Genomic DNA, 26,174 nt, shown 5'->3' on the forward strand with positions numbered 1-26,174 from the left:
GTCTGTCTCCACTTCCAAAATGTAGGCTCTATGAAAACAGGAATTTTAAAACATTGTGGTAAAACATACAAGACATGAAATTTACCATATTAATCATTTTTAAATGTACAATGCAGTGGCATTAAGTATGTTCACATTGTTGTGCAAGCATCACCACTATCCATTTCTAGAATGTTTTCATCATCCCAGTAGAAACTGTGTACCCGTTAGATAATAACTCCCCAGTCTCTTCTCCCCTCAGCCCCTGGTAACTCCTCTTTTACTTTCTGTCTTTATGAATTTACCTATTCTTGATAACTCATACAAACAAAATCATACAATATTGTTCTTTTGTGACTGATTTATTTCATTTAGCATAATGTTTTCAAGGTTCATCCATGTTGTAGCATGTATCAGAATTTTACTCCTTTTTATATTAAGTAATATATTATAGCATGTATGTGCTACATTTTGTTTATCCATTCAATGATCATTGGTGTACAATTATCTGAAAACAGGAGTCTTGTCATCAGTAATTCGCCGTGATCTGGAACGAGGCTGGTGCATAGTAGGCATAGTAGGTGTTCAGTTAAATATTCCTTTTGTGCATCCTTGCAGTGCTTTCACTGTGTTTCATGTGTAATTTAGGAAAACATTTGCATTGCAGTTACGTACTGTATTGTAATTTATTTGATTTTACATCTATCTCATCTGCTTGACTAGAATCTTTTGAGGGCAGGAGTGCTGCCCTGGGCATCTCGGTGGCCTGCAAGTCTAGGACAGCACCTGGAGCAGAGTAGATATTTAGTGTTTTATGAGTGAGTAAATGAATCAATGAATCTCTTACAGCTTCCATAGTCTTTGTGTTACATCCAACCACACAGATAGGACTCTGGCTGCCCTTTTCCTCAGTGGCTTTAATCACTGTAGAATTTGTTAACACAAAAGCAAGAGGGAAGAAGTTCATAGACCCAGATGGGAAGGGTATCCAGAGAGGCAGAGTGACTGTCGACGTGGCATGCCTGGAACCATCTCCATTCATACCTATTGTCCCATCATAATTGTTAATAGTGTCCCCTTCACTTTTAAAAGTGTCACAGTTCCGATAAATTACATGGGCACTCTACAGAGAAAACTAACTTTTATTGACCCACCAGCTGGGAAATGATACCATACCCTCAACCCAGGTGTAGGACGCAGGGGCCCACCCTCAGCCCTTAATAATTCAGTGTGTTCCTCCAGATTTCCAGCTGCCAGGAGCTGCCTCTATTCACGTGAGGAATGTTTAAGAAGCCACTGAAAGCTGTTCTACCCACGTGCACACCAGGCTGTAATGGCGGGGAATTAACATCTCTTGGGAGCAGCCTTCACCCAGTGATGAAAGGGATATGTATACAAATAGCCTGGCACCCACACCCCTAAGATGGGATGGTTGTGAGGCATGTTTTTTGTGTCATTTCTCAGAATTTCCCCACACGATTATGCCCTGGTGCACACAGGAGCAACTGCTTGATAACCTAGGGTGCTACTTACACTGGGCCACTAGGTATAAATTCTTTACTGGTTTCCCATCCTTGTTCCACTTTCCTGTAGCAGGGAGATCCCATAAGCGCCAAGGCAGGAGCAAAAGGCCTCAGCCTATTTCCATATAAATAATGAAGAAGAAAGTAATTAGAAATATAACCATAGTAGTTATTAGTTATTCTAGTTATTTATAGGTGACCTTAATTCTTTTACTAATGCCTATCAGGTTGGAAGTGTGAACCTGGGGTGACATTGTGAAATGAATGACATTAAGGCAAGATGCTCTAAGCTCTCTGTCACACCCGCATAAGGGCTGCTGGAGGGCACCTCAGCTGTGTGGCAGCACCAGCGCTGTGAAAGCGCCCACTGTTTAGCCAGCTAGGGAAGGAGATGTCCAAAATGTCTAAGACATCTCCTTCCCTGGGAAGTTTGGAGAAAACTCCACTTCTCCAAGCTCTTGTGGAAAGGCCTGACTGCTGTCAAGTAGACCCGCAGACATCCGGGGGTTAACTGTCTCTGTGATGCTGTGCTTCAGCGGTCATGTTCCATGTCTACTCTCATGTTCTACTTCTGCACCTGGTTCCTTTTGTCTTAGAAAAGATAATCAGTAATAGTAATATAAATCTTGATGTTTTAGTTCTTTCTTGATAAGTATGGAAAAATTGCTGATGCATTATGCTCCTTACTGCACTTCAGGTCCCAGAAATTCCTGCGCCACTACCTGAATGACATGTAATGTACTTGACCTCATCACTGCCATGCCCTATCTACCCTGCCCTCAGTCACCGACCACCAAGGCCACACCCTACCTACCCTGCCCCCAGATTTGCAACTCAATAAAAGTGAGAGCTTCCTGGCATTTGGGGCCACTGCTGGTCTCCGCGATTTGGGTAGCAGTGGACCCCTGGGTCCAAACTCTCTTTTCTCTATCTGTGTCTTGTGTCTTTAATTTCTACAATTTCTCCTCTCTGCACCAGCAGGAGGGGCTCACAGAACCCTGTAGGGCTGGACCCTACACTTCCCCATGCCCCTGCACTTGCCAAATCAACTACTTGCTCTTGAATCCTTACTTCAGAGTTTACTTCTGGGGAAGTCTAAGTTGGGAGACTTAGCTTCCTTAGTATGACCTTCTTTCATACCCCTTCTGGTGCACCCCACTCTCAGCCAACCCTGTAACAGTGTCCCCACAAGCCTCAGCCCTTCACTTGCCTCCATGGTTCTTCTGCCAGGATGCTTTTTTTTTTTTTTCTGAAACAGAGTCTCACTCTGGAGGCTGGAGTGCAGTGGTGTGATCTCGGCTCACTGCAGCTTCCATTTCCCGGGTTCAAGCAGTTCTCCTGCCTCAGCCTCCCAAGGAGCTGGAACTACAGGCACACACCACCACGCCCTGCTATTTTTTGTATTTTTAGTAGAGACAGGGTTTCACCATGTTGGCCAGGCTGGTCTTGAGCTCTTGACCTCAAGTGATCCACCCGCTTTGGCCTCCCAGAGTGCTGGGATTACAGATGTGAGCCTCCACGTCCAGCCAGGACCTGTTTTTTCCTTCCCAGCGGGGTCATCAGTAGGTGGGAGTGGCCCTGGGTGTGGGAGGCTGATATTTCCTGTTAGCCCTGCCCAGCTCTGGTCTGGCCACCCTCACCACGGCTCCTAATGTCTTTGCAGGATCTCTAATTCAACACTGTTGAAGAATCAAATACCAATGTCAGTTCAACAGCACCCTGAGGATTCACTCCTGGATCCAGCCTCACATGTTCACCTCATCATCCATTCTAAAAGGATGGATGGCCACAGGGATGGTCAGGGCTGAAGGAGGAAAGGAAGTTGCCATCTCTGGGGTACCTAATTGATATGTAGTAGGCTCTTTGTGGATGTGGCCTTACAACAATTGTGGAAAGTAAATAGGATTTTCATCAGTTTTTTAGAACTAAATATTTTAACTATGATAGAGGAAAGGAATGTTCATTACAGAAATATAAAGCGGTGGCGGGAGTAAAAGATTACCCATAATTCTACATGCTAATACAGCAGTTGCCATTTTCCTCCTCCTGGCCCCTTTATCAATGTGACCCCAATTGAAATCACACTGGTTACCTTTTCTACTCAATATTAGACCAGAAACATCTCCCCCATACTACTTGAATACTCTGCAAAGCTTAGGAGAAGATTCTTGTCTCTTCCTTGTACATTTTAATGGTGGAAAGAGAATTTGTGTTCCACTCGTAGGGACAGACACTCTGGGAGAGATTCTTCCAGCATTCCTGATTGATTCCCTCCACTGTGAAAATAGAGAAAAGGACAGAGGCAGAGACCTGGTCTCTTTCTGGTCCCTTTTTCTGGGTGGAAAAAAAAAATCAAGAACTAACAATAAAATCTTATTATTTTAGATAGAAAAAGGAAAATTACCAAATATTCATTCAGCTGAAGGAGTTAAAGACTGCTGTTGCTTCTGAAGACAGGTGAACAGGGGAACTGTTTTTCTGACAACTGTTGTTGACTATTTGTCTTTTTAATCCATGTGTAACCTCGATTAACATGAAACAACAACCTCAAGAGGAATACAAGACATGATTTACTGATCTAACAGTAAACACAGTTTATCTTATAAACTTTGTAAATGTCGTTTTTAATGGCTGCATATTACCTGATCATGTGGCTATACTATAATTTATTTTTCTATTTTCCTACTATTGAACATGTTGTTTTCTTCCAAATTGTATTATTTATATAGTATTGTGATGAGCAACCCTATGCATAAAGCTCTTTCTGTATTTGAGATATTCGGCATTAGAAAATGAGAGTGCTCACTGTATATGAGAATGCTTACTTTACCATTCTCTAATCAGCTTTGATTAAAGTCTTTAAAAAAATCTCAATTAAGGTATGAAAAATTATTTTTCTTTTCAGTAGTTGAGAAAATGAAAGCTCAGAGATCTCCAACTTTTCTGTGTGTGCAAAGTTAATAAGTGTCAGGACTGGCTTTTAAGCCTGGTCTGTCTGATTGCCAAGTCTTTATCCACTCCACGTCCGACCTCTCAGTAGAAAGGCCAGGTAGAAAAAACGAGCTGTCAGGAGACCTGCATCCCAATCCAGCCCTTACCGTTGTCTAGCTAATACTCTTTTAGTCCCAATTTCCTTGTTCATAAAACACAGTTACCACCTGCGACCACCCTACAAGGAACTGTAAGTACCAAATGAGATCACGAATATGAGGACTCATAGAAAATTCCAGAAAGTTTCATTTAATTATAGGCTTCAAAAAGGCATGGGCCGGCCAGGTGTGGTGGCTCATGACTATAATCCCAGCACCTTGGGAGGCCAAGTCATGAGGATCACTTGAGGTCACGAGTTTGAGACCAGCCTGGGCAACAAAGCGGGACTCCATTTCTGTGAAAAAATTAAATTAAAAAAAATGATCTTGGCATGGTGGTGAGCACTTGTAGTTACAGCTACTCAAGAGGCTGAAATGAGAGGATCACCTGAGCACAGGAAGTCAAGGCTGCAATGAGCGGTGATCACGCCACTGCACTGTAGCCTGAGTGACAGAGCAAGACCTTGTCTAAATACATACATACATACATACATATACATACATAAATGTATTTTTAAAGGCATGGGCCTCACATTCTGTTTCCTAGAGAGACAGAGATCTCACATTTATTTAGCATTTACCTATGGCAGTTACTTTGAGTTTAGTGCTATATATGAATTACATCATTCAATCATCCTAACAGCCCAATGAGTTAGATATTATGGTTTCTACTTTAGAAATGAAACATTAAGGCTGTGCTCCATAACCAGTATACGGTGGAGATGAGTTTGAATCCAGGAGATATGACTAGAGCTTCAGCTCCTATTGTTTTAAAATGTAGATATTTTTATTACAAATGGTTCCCAATTTACAGTGGTTTGACTTAGCTTTTTTACTTTACAATGGTGTAAAAGTGATTCACTTTCAGTAGAAACTGTACTTCAAGTACCCATCCAACCATTCTGGTTGTCCCTTTCAATACAGTAATCAATAAATTACATGAGACATTCACCACTTTATTACAAAATACATTCAGTATTAGATAATTTTGCCCAACTGTGGGCTGATATAAGTGTTCTGCATGAGGTTCAGTAGGTTGGAAGCATTATATGCATTTTTTTATTTATGATATTTTCAACTTACAATGAATTTATGGAGACATAACCAGATCATAAGTTGAGAAGCATCTGTATTATTATTATTATTAGGCCAATAGATCAGAATATGACTGCTGTTGAAAAGACACATTGTTACTCACAATTCACAAGAGGAAGGAGCATGCCATGCCATTCAAAGCCACAGGAGGAAGCAGCAGCACTGATCAGAAGGCAGAGGAGTGAGGAGAAAGCATGGACAAGAGCTTTATTGCAGTTTTGCATGAAGGAATGGATGAGACAGGGTAAGCAAGCTAGGCAGGTTTAGAATTGACTAGTTGAAATAGTTTCCATAAGGTCACAGGGTGGAGGGACTGCCCCCAGTTGCCTGGTTCCTAGGCCTGGGGTGATTATGGCAGGGGGTTAGTAGGTCAGACTGAGAGCTCCATAGAGGAGGCATTGGCAGGTATGGGCTCTGAATTCGTTAGTTGGCATATAAAAGGTGTGCTCGCAGAAGAGTTCTGTGCTATCTCTAGGAATTAGCTAGCTCTGGAGGAACAGTCTCTGTAGGATCAGCAAGGCTCCACATGCCAGAGCATCAAGAATACAGAAAATAAGGAACATAGTTAATACACTTATGCACTAACCAGCACTGCCTGTACTGTAGCTGGGATGGTTATCACCATCATCATCAAGAACCATTATAACAATACAAATTTCCTAGTCTCATCCATGGGACACAGACTATGTAGCACCCAGTACAATGCCTGGAATATGGTAGCCCTCAGGACAGATTTGTTGAATGAATGAATGAGAGTGAATGGTCCCATCCTCCTGCTAAGCCTAGGACTTTATGCACCATGAAGGACACATGGTGCAGGTGCCTTATAAATAGATTATTTTCTTCATCAGGCAAGCAAGAAAGTAATGAGGAGAATACCATGGAAGTAGCCAAGATCTAGAACTATGTGCTGAAGAAGAGCTCTCCCTAAAGGAACTTGGGTAGTGTTCCAATTTCATCTAGTGAAGAACAAATACCCAAGAATTCTTGACTTTGTCTTTAGAAAGTCTAGCTGACCCCTCTCTGGACAAGAAGTCTGCTCTCAGTCTTCTTTCTCCAGTGGCCAGATGTCTTCCTTATTAAACCATATGGTGAGCACACTCAGAAGATTCTGGCTTTTCTTTAATCCTCACACAACTGCCCTCATCACCAAGTTCATCACAAGCATCTTTATTTATTTACATTTATTCATACACTGAAGAGAGCTTATGGTGCACGTTAATTTAGAGTCATCTCATTCATAGATTACAACTGTCCTCAAGGACAACACAACTACTTAACACATTTCAACCACTTTATTGGAATTGGGGACTCTAGGAGTTGACAGGTGGGAGGCTAAATACAGCTTTCAGGTAGGGATTTCAAGCCCTAAGAGAATTCCATGCTGCTGTATCATGCAAGCAACACTATGACAGACTGGAGGAGTTTCTCAGTGCTATGGGGAAAACTAGGAAGAGGACTCCCTGTCCTCAAGGAGTTTACAAAGAATAAAAAACAATTGAAACAAGAAAACCCCAGATACGCAGAATTTAATATTGCAAACCTGAAATAACAAATACATTTTAAGAGAATCATTGACAAGGAAAACATTAGAACAGCAAAATAATACAGCACACACTCAATCTGAACCACTCCCTTCTTCAGAAGTTCCCAGTCTCCCTCCACTCCCTCAAGCATGCTGGCCTCCCATCCCATCTCTGTAGTGCCAGTGGGATGTCTGATCCTACCTCCTGTCTCTTCTCCCTGTGCAGCCCATTAAATAGGCACTAACCAAGTCTACAAACTGCTTCTTCAAAGAAAACAAGAACCAACGACTATAGAAAATTAGAAGGGCTGGGACCTGAGAAAGAAAGATGAGGCTTCAACCAGGAAGGGGCTTCAACCAGGAAGAAAGATGAGGCTTCAACCAAAAGGGCTCACCCCTTCTGCAGAGACTGTCATGTCCACTTCTTTTCCCAGCCCTATTCCAAAAACATCTCTCCACATTCGTTCAGGGATGGCTGTTGCCATGGCTACCAGTGACAGATGCTTTTTGAATCTGGTATGTGAAGAGCTCTTCAATTTGGGATCTGACCTGGAACAGGTGGCTATTTTTAGCCACACACTGCTTAATGTATGCTTTAGAAAAGTCAGTTCTTTGCTCTGTATTTAAACATTGCCTTACTCCACACTCCCCCATTTCCTCGCCCAAGTGGCTTAAAGTATTTATGAGAATTTTTATCCACCTTTACCACAGTGGGAAAGACACAACAAAGACCCCAAGATGTAGCCATAAATGCTATATTTCAGGTGTAGAACACTCAGGGGGAGTTAATACAAGCTCTGAGTAGCAGGTGCCAGCTTTATGAAATAAAGAATTGTCTTCTCCAGAACAGCTCTTTGAGTGTGGTTCCCCATTTGATGTTCAGGAGTGCTGCCACCACCTTGCTCTAGGGCTTTTGTGCTGGTCTTGTCATTTTGTTACATTCTCCATTATGCCTGAATTTGTGCTATTATTTACAAAGTGATACTTAGGATTCTGCATTTATCCCATGTATGTGTAAAGGCAGTAGAGTGTAAAGATAAGAGTTTTAGATGTCACCAACCTCCAAGAGAGCTTGACATCAAAGTCTTTGTATGATGTGGCCCCAAGTTATCTTCCTAAACCTACTTACTCTCAGCCCTGAAGCCTGAAATCCCTAGGATATTCATTAAACAGCAGTGTATTTCCACTAGAAATTTTTCACATTTTCTGATACCCATCTCACACTTCACATGCCCAGTAATTCATCTTTGGGCTATCTCTCCCTACCCCGCAGTTAAAAGCATTCAAGCATTCCCTCCTTCCTCTTGGATCTCATTATATTTCATGTATAAATGTATTAGAGCTTGAAGCACTGAACTCAGCTCTTGGTGCTGTGTTATTGGGACATCTCTTAACTTTCTAATGAATCCTGGTAACTTTATAAAACCAGAGAGGTAAGTTTTTCTCCATATTGCTTCTCTAGTGCCTGATTCAGTGCCTTGCATAGAGTAGAAACTCAGGAAGTGTTTGTGGAACTAAATTGCTATGTAAAAGTCTTCAGACTAGGATTCTAGTACCACCTGTGTCAGTGATCTTGACCTTTAAGTTTTCCAGATCCCAGCTTCCTTATTTGTAAAAAGAAATTATGATACATATTTTTCTTTCCTCATAATTTTATCATAAGAGGTAGACCAGCTTTGCCTTATAAATGGCACCTCCTGGGATGAAAGCACATGTTTTCCCCAAGAAATGAGAAAAAGAGTAAGAAAATACTATAGGACTATTCAAGCTAGATACTAGATTATAGGAAACGCTAGAGAAATTCAAGCAGGCTATCCAAAAAGAGAAACAAAGGAAAAGTAGGGTTGAGGTGGAAAATGAAGAAGAAGGAAGAAGGCGCTGGAGGGGATAGATACAAGAACACACTACAGTCACAAACCACACGTACATGGTCCAATGGGAAGCAGAAGGCTGTGGAGCAGGAAATAGCTGCTAATAGGAATGATAATGTGAGGGTCTTAAAAAGGCACAGCTCAGGTCCACTTTCTCAGGTCCTGGCCCAGGCTTCGTTGGAAAAGGAGTCTCCAAGTCCATAAAAAGGGCAATCAGATGGAAAAGGGACCCAGTCAAAGCAGAAGAACTGCTCAGAGATGGAACCCAGAAATTTAGTGCCACAGGGGATTTTTGATTCATATATCATATATTTGATTCATATATCATATATTTGAGACATTCTTCAAGAAACTCTGAGCCAGAGAAATTAAGACAAATAAAAACTAAAAAGCGTATTTGTTAACTATTGCTGGAATAAAAAAAACCTCAGAAATAGGTCAGTGGCAATAGAAATAATGTATTGCATATAGCCCAAGAAACAGAAAAGAGGCAAAGAAGACAAAGGTAAAAGGGGAAAAAAAGACCCGAAGGAAAAAAATGTTAACAAAATATTGGTAAAGCAGAACTTAAGCCAGAGACACAAGGAACAAGTGCATAAGTATGCAGAAGGCTAAAAAGAAAAACTGAACATAGGCTGATTTTCATTTTTCAAGGCTGAGGATGAATAGACAAAGTATTATTTCTCAAGGAGCTCAGTTTACTGTTTGCTTTAAGGATGGCAATCATGCAGGGAAAAGTTTTTATAGAGCATATATATAACCTTGGACCAAGAGACACCACTAATCCTGAAACCTGCTGAAACAATAACAAAGAGATAAAAGAGACAGAACAGTCAGTGAGATTCAAAAGAGTGAGTTATGCAATAGTGGACAAGTAAAGAACAAGTCAGATGGGCAGTGGGCACAATGGTCAACACGGGCTCAGGGCTGGCGATCTCAGGACCATGGATAGCTCTGTGCTTGCTCTATGTCTGGGAAAAGGCTGGCCTAACCCAATGCTACCTTGATTGGTTTCACCTCCTGGGTCCCATTTTGGATGTTAAAAGGATCTGCTCACCCCTTTAAGTTAGAAGTCTTTGGATCTGAGAAATAGTTAGTCTCTATCTGGTGGCCTTTGATAACTGTTCAGAGGTGGTATGAGAGGATGGAAGGAAGGACTACTGGACTTGGAATGGAGAGGTCTGGGTTTTGCTCTCAGCATTGCACTTGCTAGCTGTGTAGCCTTGGTGAAGAGAAACTTGGTAAAGCTCTGTTTTCTCCTTTGTAAAATTCAGTTAATATGGATTTCCGTGCTTCCTGTAAAGGAAAATCTGGGGAAATCAAATAAGATTATGCATACGAAAACACTTTTAAAAACTGTGAAACCCTAGCTAAATATGTAAAGTTGTTACAATTAGCTTTCTAACAAGTGAATAAAAGGGTTCCATAGAACTCTGCAGGGTCAGGAGACAAGGCTGATACTCCAAAGGTATGTCACAGCCCAACATCCCATAAATAGAAATAAAGTCCTGAAAGGAATGTGAATTTTCAAAAGTAGTGGGAGGTCAGTGGGAAAATGAACACAGGTGAAGGAGAAACAGGAAAATGTAACAGAGTGAATTTGCAAATATTCATGACTTCCCCCCAAAAGTTGATTATGTAAATTTGGGGATAAAATCTGAAAAGAGCTAAAATATCAAATATATAAAACAAATTTTGGAAGAATTCAAAACTATTTTAATAATCAAATATCTTTCTGCAATAGGTTAAAAACATCTCTCTGGTCAAACTGGATCTCCTTTTTATTATTTTTAAAGTCTTAGCTTTAATTTATTATTAAAAAGTAACATGTTATTATTATAGAAAAACTCAGAAGAAATAAACAAGCCAAAAAGATAATTAAAAATATTCTCAAACCTATGAACTTAAAGACAATCTTCCAAACATTCTTCTAACTCTTCCATGCACATAGAAGGAACTGGGTTCACTTACATATAGATATGGAGTTAGTGCAGTGGCTAAACCTATGTGTTCTGCTGCCTAACTATCTCAGTTCAGTTCCCAAATTTCCTGTATGTTGACTGTATATCTCTGGGAAAGTTAATCTCTTTAAGCCTCTGTTTCCTAATTCATGGCAACGGGTTTAATAATAGTACCTACACCAAAACCTGCTTTTAGAATTAAGTAAAATAGTGTATTTAAAATACTTTATACAATGCCTGGAATATAATAGGTACATAGTAATAATGACAACATTGTCAAGGAATAATAATATTATCAAGTAGTACAAACTCATAGATTTACATAGTTATCATAATACTATAATATTTAATAATAGTAATATTACTGCTGCTTATATTATTATATTAATAAATATAGCTGTTTTGTACTTATCCTTAATTATATTTATATAAATTTCCAGAAATAGAATTTCTACATCAAAGTAAGATTGTAGATTTTCAGAGCAATGTCATATTTTAAAGGTAGAAAATAATTCAGTCATTAAGGGGAAGAGGGACAGATGTTAAAAACGAAAAGTAACTTATGAATGCACGGGTTTAGGATTCATTGCTATTAAACTGTGAGTGAACAAAGCCTGGAGGCCAGCAATACTACCTCTGGGAATATGCCACAGAAATAATTGCATGAATATATATGTGCATAGATGTTCACTGCAGTACCATTTATAAGAAAAAAATGAAAACAATCTAATTATCTTTTTTTTGTTGTTTATGAGACGGAGTTTCGCTCTTGTTACCCAGGCTGGAATGCAATGGCGTGATCTTGGCTCACCGCAACCTCCGCCTCCTGGGCTCAGGCAATTCTCTTGCCTCAGCCTCCCGAGTAGCTGGGATTACAGGCACGCGCCACCGTGCCCAGCTAATTTTTTGTATTTTTAGTAGAGACAGGGTTTCACCATGTTGACCAGGATGGTCTGGATCTCTTGACCTTGTGATCCACCTGCCTCGGCCTCCCAAAGTGCTGGGATTACAGGTGTGAGCCACCGCGCCCGGCCAAGCAATCTAATTATCTAATTGATAGGAGAATGATTTTATATATATCTGTATAGATACACATATACATATATGTATCTATACAGATATATATATGAGAAGTATTATATAGATATATAGATAGGAGAACAAATCATCAATGAATCATGCTATGCTTCCTGTCACTCCACTTTCTTCCATAACATTGTATCAGGAATCCATTGCAAAGTTAACACGTGTAGCTTTACCTTTCCTTTTTAATGGCTATATAATATTCTTCTTTATGAATATGTATATACGTAAAGTTAGATATGCATATATGTATACATAAACACATCTATAAAACTGAATATACATATGCATATATTTTATATATACATATTCATAAAGTTGAGTATACATATATGCATATATACACACACATCCATACAGTTGAATATACATATATGTATATATACATACATATTCATAAAGTTGAATATTATATAGCCATTACAAAGAAAAAGATAAAGCTACATATGTTAACTTTGCAATGAGTTCCTGATACAATGTTATGGGATGAAGTGGAGTGATAGGAAGCACAGCATGAGCTTATTTTATGTGGCAAATTTTAAGGATGCTGGAGTCAAGGCTCGTTAATTACATGTGTGAGCAATGGAACCAACCTAGATAATGCATATGAAAGGTCTTTGAAACTGTAAAGTGCTGCACAGGTTTTTGTTTTTTTTTTTAATCCAATAAAGTGACATAAACTTACCAAAAGGAGAGAAAGAAATGGGCTAAGAAGCAGCACAGGATATGTATGAACTAGAGGTTGTTACAAAACAAAAGCCATCCCTTTTCTGATCATTGAGTTCTGGTGTTAGAGCAGTAGAGATACTTGAGAAGTTGTCTTATCCAGCACTTTGCCTTTACACGAAGTATGTTTATGCTGTAAGCAGAAAAGCTGAGGTACACAGAGCTAAGTGACCCAAAGACACATGGTTCATGGCAGTGAGGTGATGACCAAGATTTTCTTTCCTTATCAAAATAGAATCATCAAAATTTTGGAAATTTGGCAAGATCAAATAGTGAGTATGCAAATTCCTACTAAAACAGGAAGAAATTAAAACTATAATAGGAATCATTTAGGGGAAAGGAGACTCTCCCCTTTCAAAATGCCATGAAGAAGTAGGACATGTTAAAACTACATTAAAAATACTCAAAGGAGGCACCAAGCCAAGGACTTTAAATAACAAAAATAGCACTCCCCTTTTGCAGGAGTGATCAATGCAGAGCACCTTCTCCCCTATAAAGGTGAAGAAATGGAGCAGAAATAGTAAAAATCAAAGAACAAATGAGGAAAGTTTCCATAAGCCTTCACTCATGGAGATAAGTGAAGAAAGAAAACGTCAGTCAAGAAAAGCAATAATAGCTGTTAATAACATAGAAGACAAAAAGAAAGACAGAGCATGGGACATAGCAGGGAGAGGTCCAAGAGGTTGTCTTCCTGCCAGAGAGCCACTCAACAGACAGCTCTGCAGGTGGTCACAACAGACATCAATGCTCAAGAGAGCAGTGCCACAAGGCTGATAAAAGGGCCATGCTCTTGAGTCCTGTAATTTCACTGCTGAGACCTCACAGTGGACCTCCAGACCCCACTGAACCACATGATTTCCTACAAATGTAGCAAAGTACGAAAAAAAAAGGTTCAATGATCAACTGGTATAGTGAAGTGGTGTTAATTTAAAACAATGTAGGAATGCTGGGAAGGAAATCAAGACTCAAGGAGGGAGAGCTTGTGAAAACTCAGGTGGACGCAGAATCTCTGCGGCTTTGTTGTCTTTTGAGTTTTCACTTCTCTGCTCCAGCTCTGTGAAACTCTCCATACTTCTTCACCTGGGAGGGCCATTAGCAGCACCATGCCTGTCTTCAGAGCGTGCATTTTCTTATTTATGCAGAGAAAAGCAATTGACCCTTTCCAAATAGAACCTAAAACAAAGACTAGGAATAACTGGGAAAAATAAACCCAACCCCATTCTCAAACACTCAAAATGCAATAATTATCAAAATATGAATATAATTTTCCAATTTGCACAGAGAAAAACAACTAACCCCTTTTAAATAGAACCTAAAATAAAGACAGAGACAGCTTGTGAAACTCTTAAAGTTTAACAGGTGTGGCTGTCAGAGCCTAGTGAGAAGGCAGTATGCTAGTATTATGACATCTCAACCCCACACTTGTTAAAGTTGCCTGAAGTACATTAAGGAGTTGGTTTAGTCCCATTATTTTGCACTCAGGTCTTGGGCTGAAACTCCAAAGAGTCCCTTCAACCATCTTCCAAGGAGCAGCTTTTCTTCTAACGAACTCCTGCACAAGAGACAAACTTCTCAGCCTCTTCTAAACCTCACAGCCCCAGGTTGAAAAAACTGTTCTCTGTTTCAGTCCCAGAATCACCTAAGTTCTCCACTCCTCGAGTAGCCAATGCCTCTCTCACACACACCTAAGTGCTTTTGGGGGATTCCATTCTCAGGGGATAGTTACTAATTGTTTAAATTTTAATATGCCTGCTCTTGTACAAGCTAGGATTGCAATCAACCACAAAATAAAAGAAAGCTAAACTATGGCTTAAGCTAACGGGGGTTCACATAGCTCAGCCTTGCCACTGGGGACTCAGGACTTCATCTTCCTCCCTGGATGTGTGACCTGCTGGCTTTCATCTTCTAGTTTGTTGCCTCGTGGTTGCAAGGTGGCTGCTCTACTTCTAGTTTTCATCCATGTTCAGTGCAGGAAAAAGGGAAAAGGTGAAGCAGTGAAGGACTGTCTCCTTACAAGGCTTTGGGCTTTTACTCAGGAAACTAAGCCTCCCCAGGGTACCTGCACCTGCATTTCATTGGCCAGAACCACATGACACAGTCACACCCAGCAGCCAGGAAGCTGGGAGATCTAGAACTGTACTTTCACATCTGCATTGGAAAAGCACAAGAAGAGAATGGATACTAATGAGCTATTGAATGGAATCTGCCACAGTTGTTCCTCTGACTCCTAAGCATCCATGGGCACTCCTTTTTCTATCTGTATTCTCATGCCGTCATCACCAATGAATTAAACCAAAGTCTTATCCTGTCCAAAGCCCAGGATCACTGGCTGCTATGTGAGCTCCTTGTCAGGTCTGCATGTACTTCTCATGACCACAGTCTGTACGTTGAAAAGACAGCTCATCTGCCCACATACCTCTGATACACAAAGGTGAGACAGAAACCAGAAAACCACATAAAAACTCCAGCTCAATTCACATAAAGAAAAAATAAGAAATGCACATTGGACCACAGAACTCATCAAATCCTACTGGCCGCAAAAAAAGCAACGTTTCTGCCCTGGTAGTAAAGTAAAATTCCAACCAATATGGCAAGTGGGCTCTAGATCCACTTTCTGGGAAGAAATTCCTTGTTCATTATTCTTTGTTGCTATATCCTCACAAAAATTCTCCACAGCAAAAACAATTGATATTCTTATGCCTATTGTCCAGATTAGAAAATTGAGGCTGAGAGAGTAACTCTGCCCAAGATCATACAGAATCCAAGCTCAGATCATCTGACCACTCAGTGTCTGCCTTTACTATCCTGTGATAAAGTTTCTCTAACAGAACAGGAGTTCTACTCTAAGAGCCCAGGAGTCCACTTCGAAAAAGAGGCAGAAAGAAGTAAAAAGAAAGGAAATATTTTTAAAGGGTCATTTAGAATTAATCCAAGAAAAGAAGACATTTGAAGCAACATTTGCTGGCAGAGGTTTTCTTTTATAGAATATAGTCAAGGTCCTTCCAGGGGAGCTACGGCCCCAAAGAGGAGAATGAGTTCAGTCTGAGAGAGAGGCTGGGCCCCAGGAGGAACAGGAAGAGAGCCAGTGTGAGCCATTTAAGGCATCTTAGGGTTGTGATGACTTGCTTGTATAGTAGAAAGCAAAGTATGTACCATTGGAAGCCACATTCTGATTCTACCATTGCAAAGGTATCAGGAAGGGAGAGTTTCACTGAGGAGAAAACCGGTTATTGCACAGGGGCAACCCCTGGGCCTATCTCCAGGTGTAACTTTAAAATGTTCCTGGGCTGACTGCCTCAGTAGAGGCTCAATGACCCACCTTTGCCTCAGAGGGCTTAAGAAGCAAATCTCAAAAGGGAAATGCTGTGAAGCTTTACACAGTAGATGCTGGTGTTCTGGGGAGAAGGATGTTTTTCAATCCTCTTAAGTTTTTCAAGATGGAAAACATTCTGAAGATTTCCCAACAATGTGAAATGTTGTGAAATGTTCAGTAATACTACTGAACCTTGTACACTTACAAGGGTTAAGCTAATACATGTTATAATATGTTTATTTTAATGTTACAAAAAATCTTAAAAGGCTCCTTAGGAAGCTACAGAAAACTTAAAAGACGGTGGGTCAACACAGTACTGTCCCAGAGAATGTCTCATCATTAAAAATGGAAATGGAATGTCACCTTTGAATTTCAGAGGCATTTTTACACACCTTCCATTTGACCCTTACAACCACCTTGGCGGTTGAATACAGAAGATGTGTATTATCCCCATTGTATGCATGTGCTACATGACACTAGAATGAAGGTCTAGTCCAAAGAGGCAAAAGCTGGAATTAAACATAGGTCTTGTGATTCCACAGCCAAGTGTTTTTCTCATAATTAGTTATTATGAGTTAGTTAGAAAAACATGAAAGTACAATGGAGAGATTAGGAACTGATGTTTCTAGGCACCTGCCCCATACCAGGCATGAGGCTCTGTGCGTCACTATCTCTTTAAGTCTTACTGTAAGTCTACTTTGGTTCTACTAGTATCCTGATTTTACTGGGAATCAGGAAAGTGAAACTCAAAAAGATTAAATAACTTCCCCCAAGGTTTCCCAGCTAATAATTAAAGAGCTGAATTCAAGACCATATAATATGGCGCTGGATGTGGTGGCTCACACCTGTAATCCTAGCACTTTGGGAGGCCGAGGCAGGTGGATCACATGAGGTCAGAAGTTTGAAACCATCCTGGCCAAGATGGTGAAACCCCATCTCTATTAAAAATACAAAAGAGTTAGCTGGGTGTGGTGGTGCATGGCTGTAATCCCAGTTACTCCAGAGACTGAGGTGGGAGAATCACTTGAACCCAGGAGGCAGAGGTTGCAGTGAGCCGAGACAATGCCACTGCACTCTAGCTTGGGTAACAGAGTGAGACTCCATCTCATATAATGATAATTATAGGCTGGGCACAGTGGCTCATGCCTATAATCCCAGCACTTTAGGAGGCCGAGGAGGGCGGAGCACCTGAGGTCAAGAATTCAAGACCAGCCTGGCCAACTTGGTGAAACCCTGTCTCTACTAAAAATACAAAAATTAGCCAAGCTCAGTGGTGCATGCCTATAATCCCAGCTACTGGGGAGAATCACTTGAACCCAGGAGGTGGAGGTTGCAGTGAGCCAAGATTGTGCCATCACACTCCAGTCTAGCCAACAGAGCAAGACTCTATCTCCAAAATAATAATAATAACGTCGAGGAGCAGAAAAGCAGCTGCAATGAGTGGGACACAAGGCAGAGGTGATTAGCCAACACCTTACCTTTGTGCCTCTAATTGTCCTCTGGTCCTGAAAGAACTTGGTGACAGTTGGCTATGCTAATGTGGAAGGAGGAAGTAAAGAGTCAAGCCACAGGTGCAAAGGTCAGACCTTTTGTCCGAGGTAAGTGGAAAAGGGAACAAAAGATTAGAATCCTGGAGATGTAGACAGGAAAGCAAAATTGCGAAAGCCTGCAATTACAGTGTCACCAGAACCGGCCAGGGGAGAAAAGCTTGCTTTCAAATAGACAGAGAAAAAAGGTCAAAAGATTTTTTTTTTTTTTTGCCTGTATTGTAGGTGTAGGGAAGTGATAGACAAGGAATGTTTGTGGAAAATATGTGGGCTGAGTAAGGAAAATTATAAAAACATTGAGCCTTTGGCTAATTTTTCAACAATTTTAAATGCTAAGGGATCAAACATGATAATGCATGGGAAATACTTAAATTATAAAGTGTTATACAAAAGTGGAGTGGTACTTATTTTTATATGAGTGTATTTATAATAAAACCAGAAAGACAAAGGAAAGCCGGCGCAAGAGCCTGGGCTGCAGTGCTGGGCTTTGCTGCCGCTCTTGCTGCCTGGGAGGCTCCTTATCTTGAATCACAGCTCCGCTCCACCTCTGGCACTGAGTGCTGGGGCACAGCTGTTCAGCAGCTGGCCTGTGTTTACCCCAGGTGGTGCTATGTCAGGAATCACTTGAGCAATTGCCCCACGAGGTGTTGTTTCGGGTTTGCAAGATCTCATGATGATCCTGAAAGATCCAAGTTACCTCAGAGGACTCCCCAGATTAGGTGGAGGAAATTAACAGCATATGTTGGTGAAGGGGGTTCTGGGAAGGAAGGGATGCTGTGCTGGGGCTCGGGGAGGAGCCGGGGACACCTGGGCTAAGGAGGAGTCTTCATTACATTTGCAGGAAAAGTACCAGTGTTTTTCTCCGGAAGGCTTCTAAAATACACCATCTCTGTTATGGCCACATCTCATCACAGACTGTTGTTTTTCAGGGTCGCTACTCATGCTCTCTTTCTTCTCCCTTTTACCATCCAACCTGCTCTTCCTTCATCTTTTCCTTTCCTCCCTTCACTTTTCTTACTCTCTTTGATTGTCACTCTTTCTTTCTCCTCTTTTACTCTTTGCCTCCCCTCTCTTCTTCTCTTGCTCTTTCCTTCTGGCTAGTTAGCATTTTCCAAGAGTAGACAATGTGGCGCTGAGAGATGGGCTAAGATGTGGGATTTTTCAAGAAGATAAACTGCTCTTAAACCACACGCCACAGGAGAGCTTCTCCTTTCACCTCACAGGGCAGGCTGTGTCATCAGAGGCTAGGTGAATGATCACTTCCTTAAAGGAAAACCATCCCTCTCCCTCCAAGAGAGGTTTCCAGGAGCCCTGTGGGGTGGGGGGTGGGGGGAGACACCTGCAGCGAGTGGACATGTTTTCTGCTCAGTCTCACCTCCTGTGCTCAGAGCCACTCCTTTGTGGCCTTGGGACCTGCTCTGCTTTTGGAAAGGCTGATCAATCTACAGAGTAAAGGTTTATGAGGGAATTCCCAATATTATTGCTTCCAAGAGCTCCTACATTTGCTTTTGAAAGACTTGGTCTCCAAGCAATTAAAAGATCCCATTTAGATGACATTTTTAATGATCCCATTTAGATGACATTGTTTCTCCATGTTCTATTTAATCACAGATGAATGCATTTGCCGATCAGGCTTCTGATGAACTCAAAGCGCCTAGTGTTCCCACATGAGAAGGTTCAACCAAAGCATGGCGCATCACCAGTCGACATTTCGGGTGACCCTTGAGGTCTGATAACAGATAAATATGCTGCTTCTCCTGGGCTTCCCAAAATATTTCAACACCGTGGAGACCCAAGAAACCCAAGCTACCTTCCTGGGGAACATTGATTTGAAGTGCAAGTGATAACAAGGTGATTGATGACAGGCACACTTGGAAACCTGACACGTGACATTTAATGGGACATAAGAAAGGATCGCCTTAGAAAACAAGGAGGGAGAAGTCGTGTCTGGGATAGAGAAGTTCTGGACAGGGGCAGCGATCCAGGTTTTGTGGAGTTGGAACCTTATGCCACCTGCAAGAGAACCCTCTCCTTTTTAATTTTTTTTATTTTTTGAGATAGGGTCTCACTCTGTTACCCAGGCTGGAGTGCAGTGGTGCAATCACAGCTCACTGGAGCCTTGACCTCCCAGACTTAGGTGATCTTCCCAACTCAGCCTCCCAAGTAGTTGGGACTACAGGTGCACACCTCCACACCTGGCTAATTTTTGTATTTTTTGTAGAGAAAGGTTTTTGCCATGTTGCCCAAGCTGGTCTCAAACTCCTGGGCTCAAGTGATCCACCTGCCTTGGCCCCCCAAAGTGCTGAGATTACAGGAATGAGCCACTGCACCTGGCCTGGGGGAGCCCTCTCTCATATAAAGGTTGCAAAATTACAAATGCCAAATTAATACAGGCCCTTTATGGGTCCTGAAGCTTTAGGTTCACTAGCTTCCCAGTCCATCTGCTCTGGCCCTATGGGGCTCAGAACTTTTGGGGCTCAGAACTCTACTCCAGTGATCCTAAGAGCAACTGAGATTAGCTCCCTGGTCTGTCCAGGATGCCCTTTCCCCAGAATGGCAGCAGTGGCCATCTGCCTTGATATTTTGACCTTGAACCTGACCCCCTGACCCTTGCTTGGCTCAATGAGTATTAAACTCCTTTAGAATTTCAATGAGTGTTCTGACACCATCTATGTATTTTTTGCCAGGCACTGGGGTTATAAAATCAAACAAGCCAGACCTAGCTGGTAGGACAGAGCTTAATAATAGTAGTGACAAACACATAAACTAATGTTTAAGACAGAGGTTGGTGAGTGTTATTTGGGGTATTCACAAATGACTCTGGAAGCACCCCCAGAAGGAGTAACCGACTCTGCTTGAAATGGAAAGAGAGAAAGTAAATACCCAAGCAGTCCAGAAGGATAAACAGCAGTTTGCCAAGCAAATTTTTGTTTTCTTAACACTTGTGCTAACATCAATGCATATTGTCATCATATTGTCTACAAAAATGTGATTACACTGGAGAGCTTAGGAGCGGGACAGACCATGTTCTCATATTGTCTTGGCCACTAATTAAGTGTGCAGCATTGAGACAAGATTTGTACATTTTTTTGTAAAGGCTTGTCTGAAATTGGGAACAGTAATAATATTCATATGGTTGCTTTGATAAGTAAGACAATAAATGAAAGTACAAATGCCTGATGCATAGTAAGTTGCTAATAAATATTATAACATGCATACTGTTCTCAACCACTTACGAATAAATAACTTTGGCGGTCTCTATGAAAATATACAATATGGCTGCAGAGTATCTTTACATTAATGTACCAGTTTACATAACTAGTTCCCTACTGTGGATGTTTAGATGGTTTCCAAATATTTACAAAGAAAGCTCTAACAGGCTGGGTGCAGTGCCTCCTGCCTGCGACCTCAGCACTTTGGGAGGCAGAGGTGGGAGGATTGCTTGAGGTTGAGGCAGTAGAATTACTTGAGGCCAGGACTGTTTGAGACCAGTCTGGGCAACATAGTGAGACCTCATCTTTACAAAAAATAAAAAATAGCCAGGAATGGTGGCACACGCCTGTATTCCCAGATATTCAGGAGGCTGACGTGGAAGGATTGCTTGAGCCCAGGAAGCTGAGGCTGCAGTGAGTCACAGTTGCTCCCAAATTATTTGGCCATGAAGAACCAATGAGAATAAAATATGATCACATATTGAAATATCAATGTTTGTGCTTTTCTTTTTTACAATTTCTCAGACTTAATTATCCTCTTCAAAACATCTGTGTCATTTGCAGGGTTTGGGGGAATTAAGATTGCTGAAACGATAGACACTGTACACTTGAAGGGTGGGAAGGTGAGGGGGATGAGGGATGAGAAATTACTTATAGGGTATACCATGTACACTATTTGGGTGATGGCTACCCTAAAAGCCTAGGCCTCACCACTACACAACATATCCATGTCTCAAAACTGCACTGCACCCCCACAAGTTATTTTACTTATACAAAGTTTAAAAATACAAAGAGCACTTCAAAGAGAAAAAAGTCAATTTTTTTGTTCATTTGTTTAACTTCCAAGTTCAAAAATTTTGAAAACCAATCTTTTAAATTTATGCAAGGAGGGTTTTGTTGAAAGAAGAAAAGGCTCTTGACAATCCAAAGGAGCCACTCTGAAGAAAACAAGACAGAGAGAGTATGCTCAGCATTGACTGAAAGGAGCACAGGGTAGACAAGGCCACCCCACTTTAGCCCCTGCCCCCAGAGAAACCGGATAATGGTCCCCTAGGTTTAAAACTGGGTGGGAGTGGACTAAGGCAGGATCCTGGAGAAGATCAGTGGTCTGGAGGAGTGTTAGTGGGAGAAGAGGAGCAAGACCTGGAAGATTCATGAAGAAAAATGGAGTCAACAGTGACCCAGTGAGCCTTCTCCATTGACAGGAGGCTGCCATCATCACCCTGTATGCACAGCATGACACCAGTCACTGTCCCATGAGTGTCTTTTCCCCATGGCTGCCTGCTTGTCACCTGTGGATGTGATTAAGTGACCTTTGTTCATCCTCCCAAGATTTTGCTGAGCCTATCCTAACTTCCCCAGTTGCCCAGCCTCATTACTCCCTTTTCAGTGGTCCTGGACAGGAATAGGTCCTAGGAACAGAGAGGGAATCCTGTAAATATCAACTGAGCACATGCTGTGGGCAGAGTCTGGCTCTACTTGGCCTCCAGCAGCAACCGAAGACCTACAGCCATGCATGGGTCCACACTGAGTGCTTTTCATAAATACTTTTGTGTAGGAGCCCTTAGCTATGGCCGGGTTCTTTTCATCTTTTTTTGTTTTTTTCTCAACTCCTTCTCTGTTCCATTCTTGCATCAGCCACTGCTCTGCTCCCTGACGCCAAATGTGAAGCGTGAAGAACCCATTCAGCTCATTCTGAATCATTTGATGGTTTCCAGACTCCTTAGCCTAGGGGTAGCCAAGAGGAGGAGACCTAGGAATGTGACCCAAATGTGATTTGTCACCTCCATCTTTACTTTGTCAGAAAAGTTTCCAGCTCAAAGAGTGGAAGGGTTGAAGGGGAGGACAAGGAAGGACAGATTCTTGTCCGAACAGAAGAAAGAAGAATGCCCCAGGAAAGAATGAAGTCACTCCAACTCTCCAAGAACCCCCTACGCAGAGAAGTGCCTGTCGGCCTCAAAGCCTTCACAAGAGAGTGCTGAAATTAAGACAAGGGGAAGAACAACTCAGTGGGGATCCATGGCTGAGCTGAGTTTGGGGATGACATTTGTGTCCGAGTCCAACCCAGGCTTACCAAACTGAGCCAAGCCGTGAATTTTAAAATCATGATGAGACTTTGTTGTGATTACTTCCAGAGGAAGATTAAGAAGAGGAGAGGCAACATAGATGCAAAAATCTTCAATAAAATACTGGCAACCCCCCCCCCAAAAAAAGAAGAGGAGTGAGACTGCTTTAAATGTTCTTTTTTCACCCCGTAAAATGTCCCCTATGTTGGAAAAGGACAGAGCTAAAGCACGTTCCTGAGAGTAGCACACCCTCCGGAGGAGTGTTGAGGATGCAGAGGCTCATCTGAAATCCACGCTTGGGCTTTCCTTAAATGACAGGGCCTGCAATATGGAGATGAGATCCCTTTGTGCCCCTTGCTGCTTGAACCATGTCTGAAGTGCTAAGCTAAATGTTGACCAAAAAAGAGGCCTTCCAGCTGGCAGACACCCTCAGCTCATTCCAACTGCCAGCTCCTTCCACTGCCCTCAGCCTGAAGCCTAGTACCCCAGCTCCAGAGCTAATCTGGAGTGAGGCAGCACGTAGACATCTATCATCTGTGCTTCACAGGATCCACCCCCATTTCCCTCAGGGAAATTGCTTCTCTATCATTCTCTGCATTATGAGGTTAGACCTTTACCTCCAAGCTCCAGAAATATGCACATGATCCAATTCCAATTCTGGGACTTTAGGATTTTTAGGAAACAGAGGCCCATTTTCAGTTGAGTTTGAAGCTGAGAAGTGAGCAAAAGCTGCAGAATCTACCTCTTGGAAACACCTGCCTGAAAGGAACATCAACTTGGAGCTGACAGATAGAGAATCACCTGATTCAACAGTTCCTGAAGCAGGACCTAACCTCAATACCAGTGCCTGGGATTTGTATGAACAAATACATTTCCTCTGTGCCTAAAACAGTGTGAGTTGGAAGTCTGCACTTTCACATAAATGAATTTTGATAATACACACAAGGAATAGGTCAGCAGCTTTGGCTTCACCTTCTGTTAAACCTTAGGGTTAAATAACAATTCTTCACCTAGACTGCTCCTCCAGCTTCCTCCCAGAGCCTCCCACGTGCCACTCAGACCCAGGACTCTGTATCCCCTAGGCGTGAGGCTTAGGCACTGGAGTTACTTCTAGCTGCAGGTGACTTCTTTGTCTTTCTACATTATCCCAGCCTGTATCTCTGTACTTTTCCTTTACTCTGACTCTGCAGTCTACACCCCTAAATTGCTACGGATTCTCTGATCAAGGTACTCTATCTGCCTGTTTGGACTTCCCAGAGCTGGTCTTTAATTGACCAAGGTCTGAACTTGCTGTGAACTTTGGGCACTTGCTGGCATCCTCTGAAGTGTTCCACATAGCCAGGTACATTCTTCATCCTGAGAACAAGGATCTTCAGCCAGGCAGACTGAGAAGCATCCCTACAGACTCTTCTTGACTCCAGTGTGATTCAGACACACGCTCCAATGGCAACCCCAGAGGGTACCACCCAGGACAGGAAGGAGTCTGGAAACCAGGGCCTTAAAGCAGATTCAATGTAGTGGTGGTATTAATATTTGGCCTGGAAAAGAGAAGGTTAAAGGAGAAACATAATGCCTTTCTGCAAATATTTGTAGAATTGTCATATAGGACTAGAGCCAGTGGGCAAATGTCCCTGGGAGATGTTTGGGGTCAATAGAAAAAATTCATTTGAATTGTTTTTGTGCACTTGAGAGTTTCCCTTGACTATGGCAGGAACATCTTTAACATCCTTGTAATGTCTCAGATACTTCTGACTGTGGAGGTCAACAAATATTCGTGGATGGATTCCTGGGAATGGCATCTGGGAGGAGTCTGGGAGGCTAGAGTGAGTTGGGGTGAATTTTATGGACCATACCAATTGCCCAGAGCTGGAGCAAATTCCTGAACGTCATGAGTCTGCAAGTAAGAATCACGGCCCACTGGCTGAGCTAACTTCCAGGGAACTGAAATATTTCCCCACAGGGGGACAGAGGGGATTCCCACAACGCTAAATGAGGAGGCAGCCATCTTCATAAGGCTGCTGGGAAGTAGGAGTCCAGGTTTAATAATGGTAAATCTATCAAAACCAAATGGACATGGCTCACATCCTGTGGGCAATAAATATCCACAGGTGAAATTTTATGAGGTTTTAAAGGGAACTTTATGAGCTTTGAGGGAGCCTTAGTATAAACTGAAACCAGCCATGGAAAAAACAATATAAAGTAAACTGTGGAAAGCAATCTCTGAAAATTCCTGTCACCACTACCAAAGCAAAGAAACTGTTCTGGGAGAGAAGAAAGATATGCTAGACTTTCTGCCTCCCTCTCGTGATTTCTGGTGAGGTAGACTGTCTCACCAGCAACATTTTCAGCTCTGGGAGAACAAAGGTTATTAAATCCTGCCTGTTTCCCACACAGCTCCTAGTACAACGCATCTGCATTGTACACGTGTATACATACACATACACACAAAAAATGTCTAAGAGATTGGGAATAACATGTGTAAGTACTTCCGCAGGTGAGTACTTCTACAGGAAGTCCTCACTGTTCTGGGAACTTTTGTATCACAGGTAGGAAACTTAACTCTGAGTGTTAAGAAATGTTCCCAAGGCAGATAATAAATCAATGACTGACCTGGGATCTGAACCCATCCCTCTCTATCCCTAGAGCCTAGGTCCTTTCAACCACACCTGTAGTTGCCAGACTTTTGGATTTCATCAGCCAATACAGTTTTAAAAACACTCAAGAGAGTTGCCAACATTTTCATATACACCATGGAATACTATACAGCCATAAAAAAGATGAGTTTGTGTCCTTTGTAGAGACATGGGTGAACCTAGAAACCATCATTCTCAGAAAACGGACACAAGAACAGAAAACCAAACACTGCATGTTTTCACTCATAGGCAGGTAATGAACAATGAGAACACTTGGTCACAGGGAAGGGAACAACACTCACAGGGTTAGATGGGGAGTTGGAAGGGAGGGGAGGGGGAGACAACTGGGGGTGTTGGGGAGGAGGGGGAGGGATAACACTGGGAGAAATGCCTGATGTAGGCGACGGGGTGCGGGGAATGGAGATGGCAAACCACCACGGCATGTATGTACCTATGCTACAATCCTGCAGGATGCAGGATGTGCACATGTACCCCAGAGTCCAAATACAAAAAAAAAAAGAGAGTTGCCAACATTTTATTCAGAGGATATT

The 26,174-nt window shown here is 42.0% G+C and overlaps 1 long non-coding RNA gene across 4 annotated transcripts in view; it reads right to left on the minus strand.

The window, feature by feature from the left end:
- Positions 1 to 314: 314 nt before the first annotated feature.
- LOC118147361 (uncharacterized) overlaps positions 315 to 26,174 on the minus strand; it is a 33,273-nt gene continuing 7,413 nt past the window's right edge. For 2 of the 4 annotated variants that reach the window (XR_013526131.1, XR_004733682.3), the window contains one exon: positions 12,236 to 24,528. This is a non-coding gene — a long non-coding RNA (uncharacterized LOC118147361). Of the gene's footprint in view, positions 3,779 to 3,906; positions 4,888 to 12,235; positions 24,529 to 26,174 lie in introns of those variants that run through there. The other 2 variants (XR_004733684.3, XR_013526130.1) reach the window with 2 other exon arrangements.

This window comes from Callithrix jacchus, chromosome 14 (genome assembly GCF_049354715.1).
Source record: "Callithrix jacchus isolate 240 chromosome 14, calJac240_pri, whole genome shotgun sequence".
NCBI classification, from domain to species: domain Eukaryota; kingdom Metazoa; phylum Chordata; class Mammalia; order Primates; family Cebidae; genus Callithrix; species Callithrix jacchus.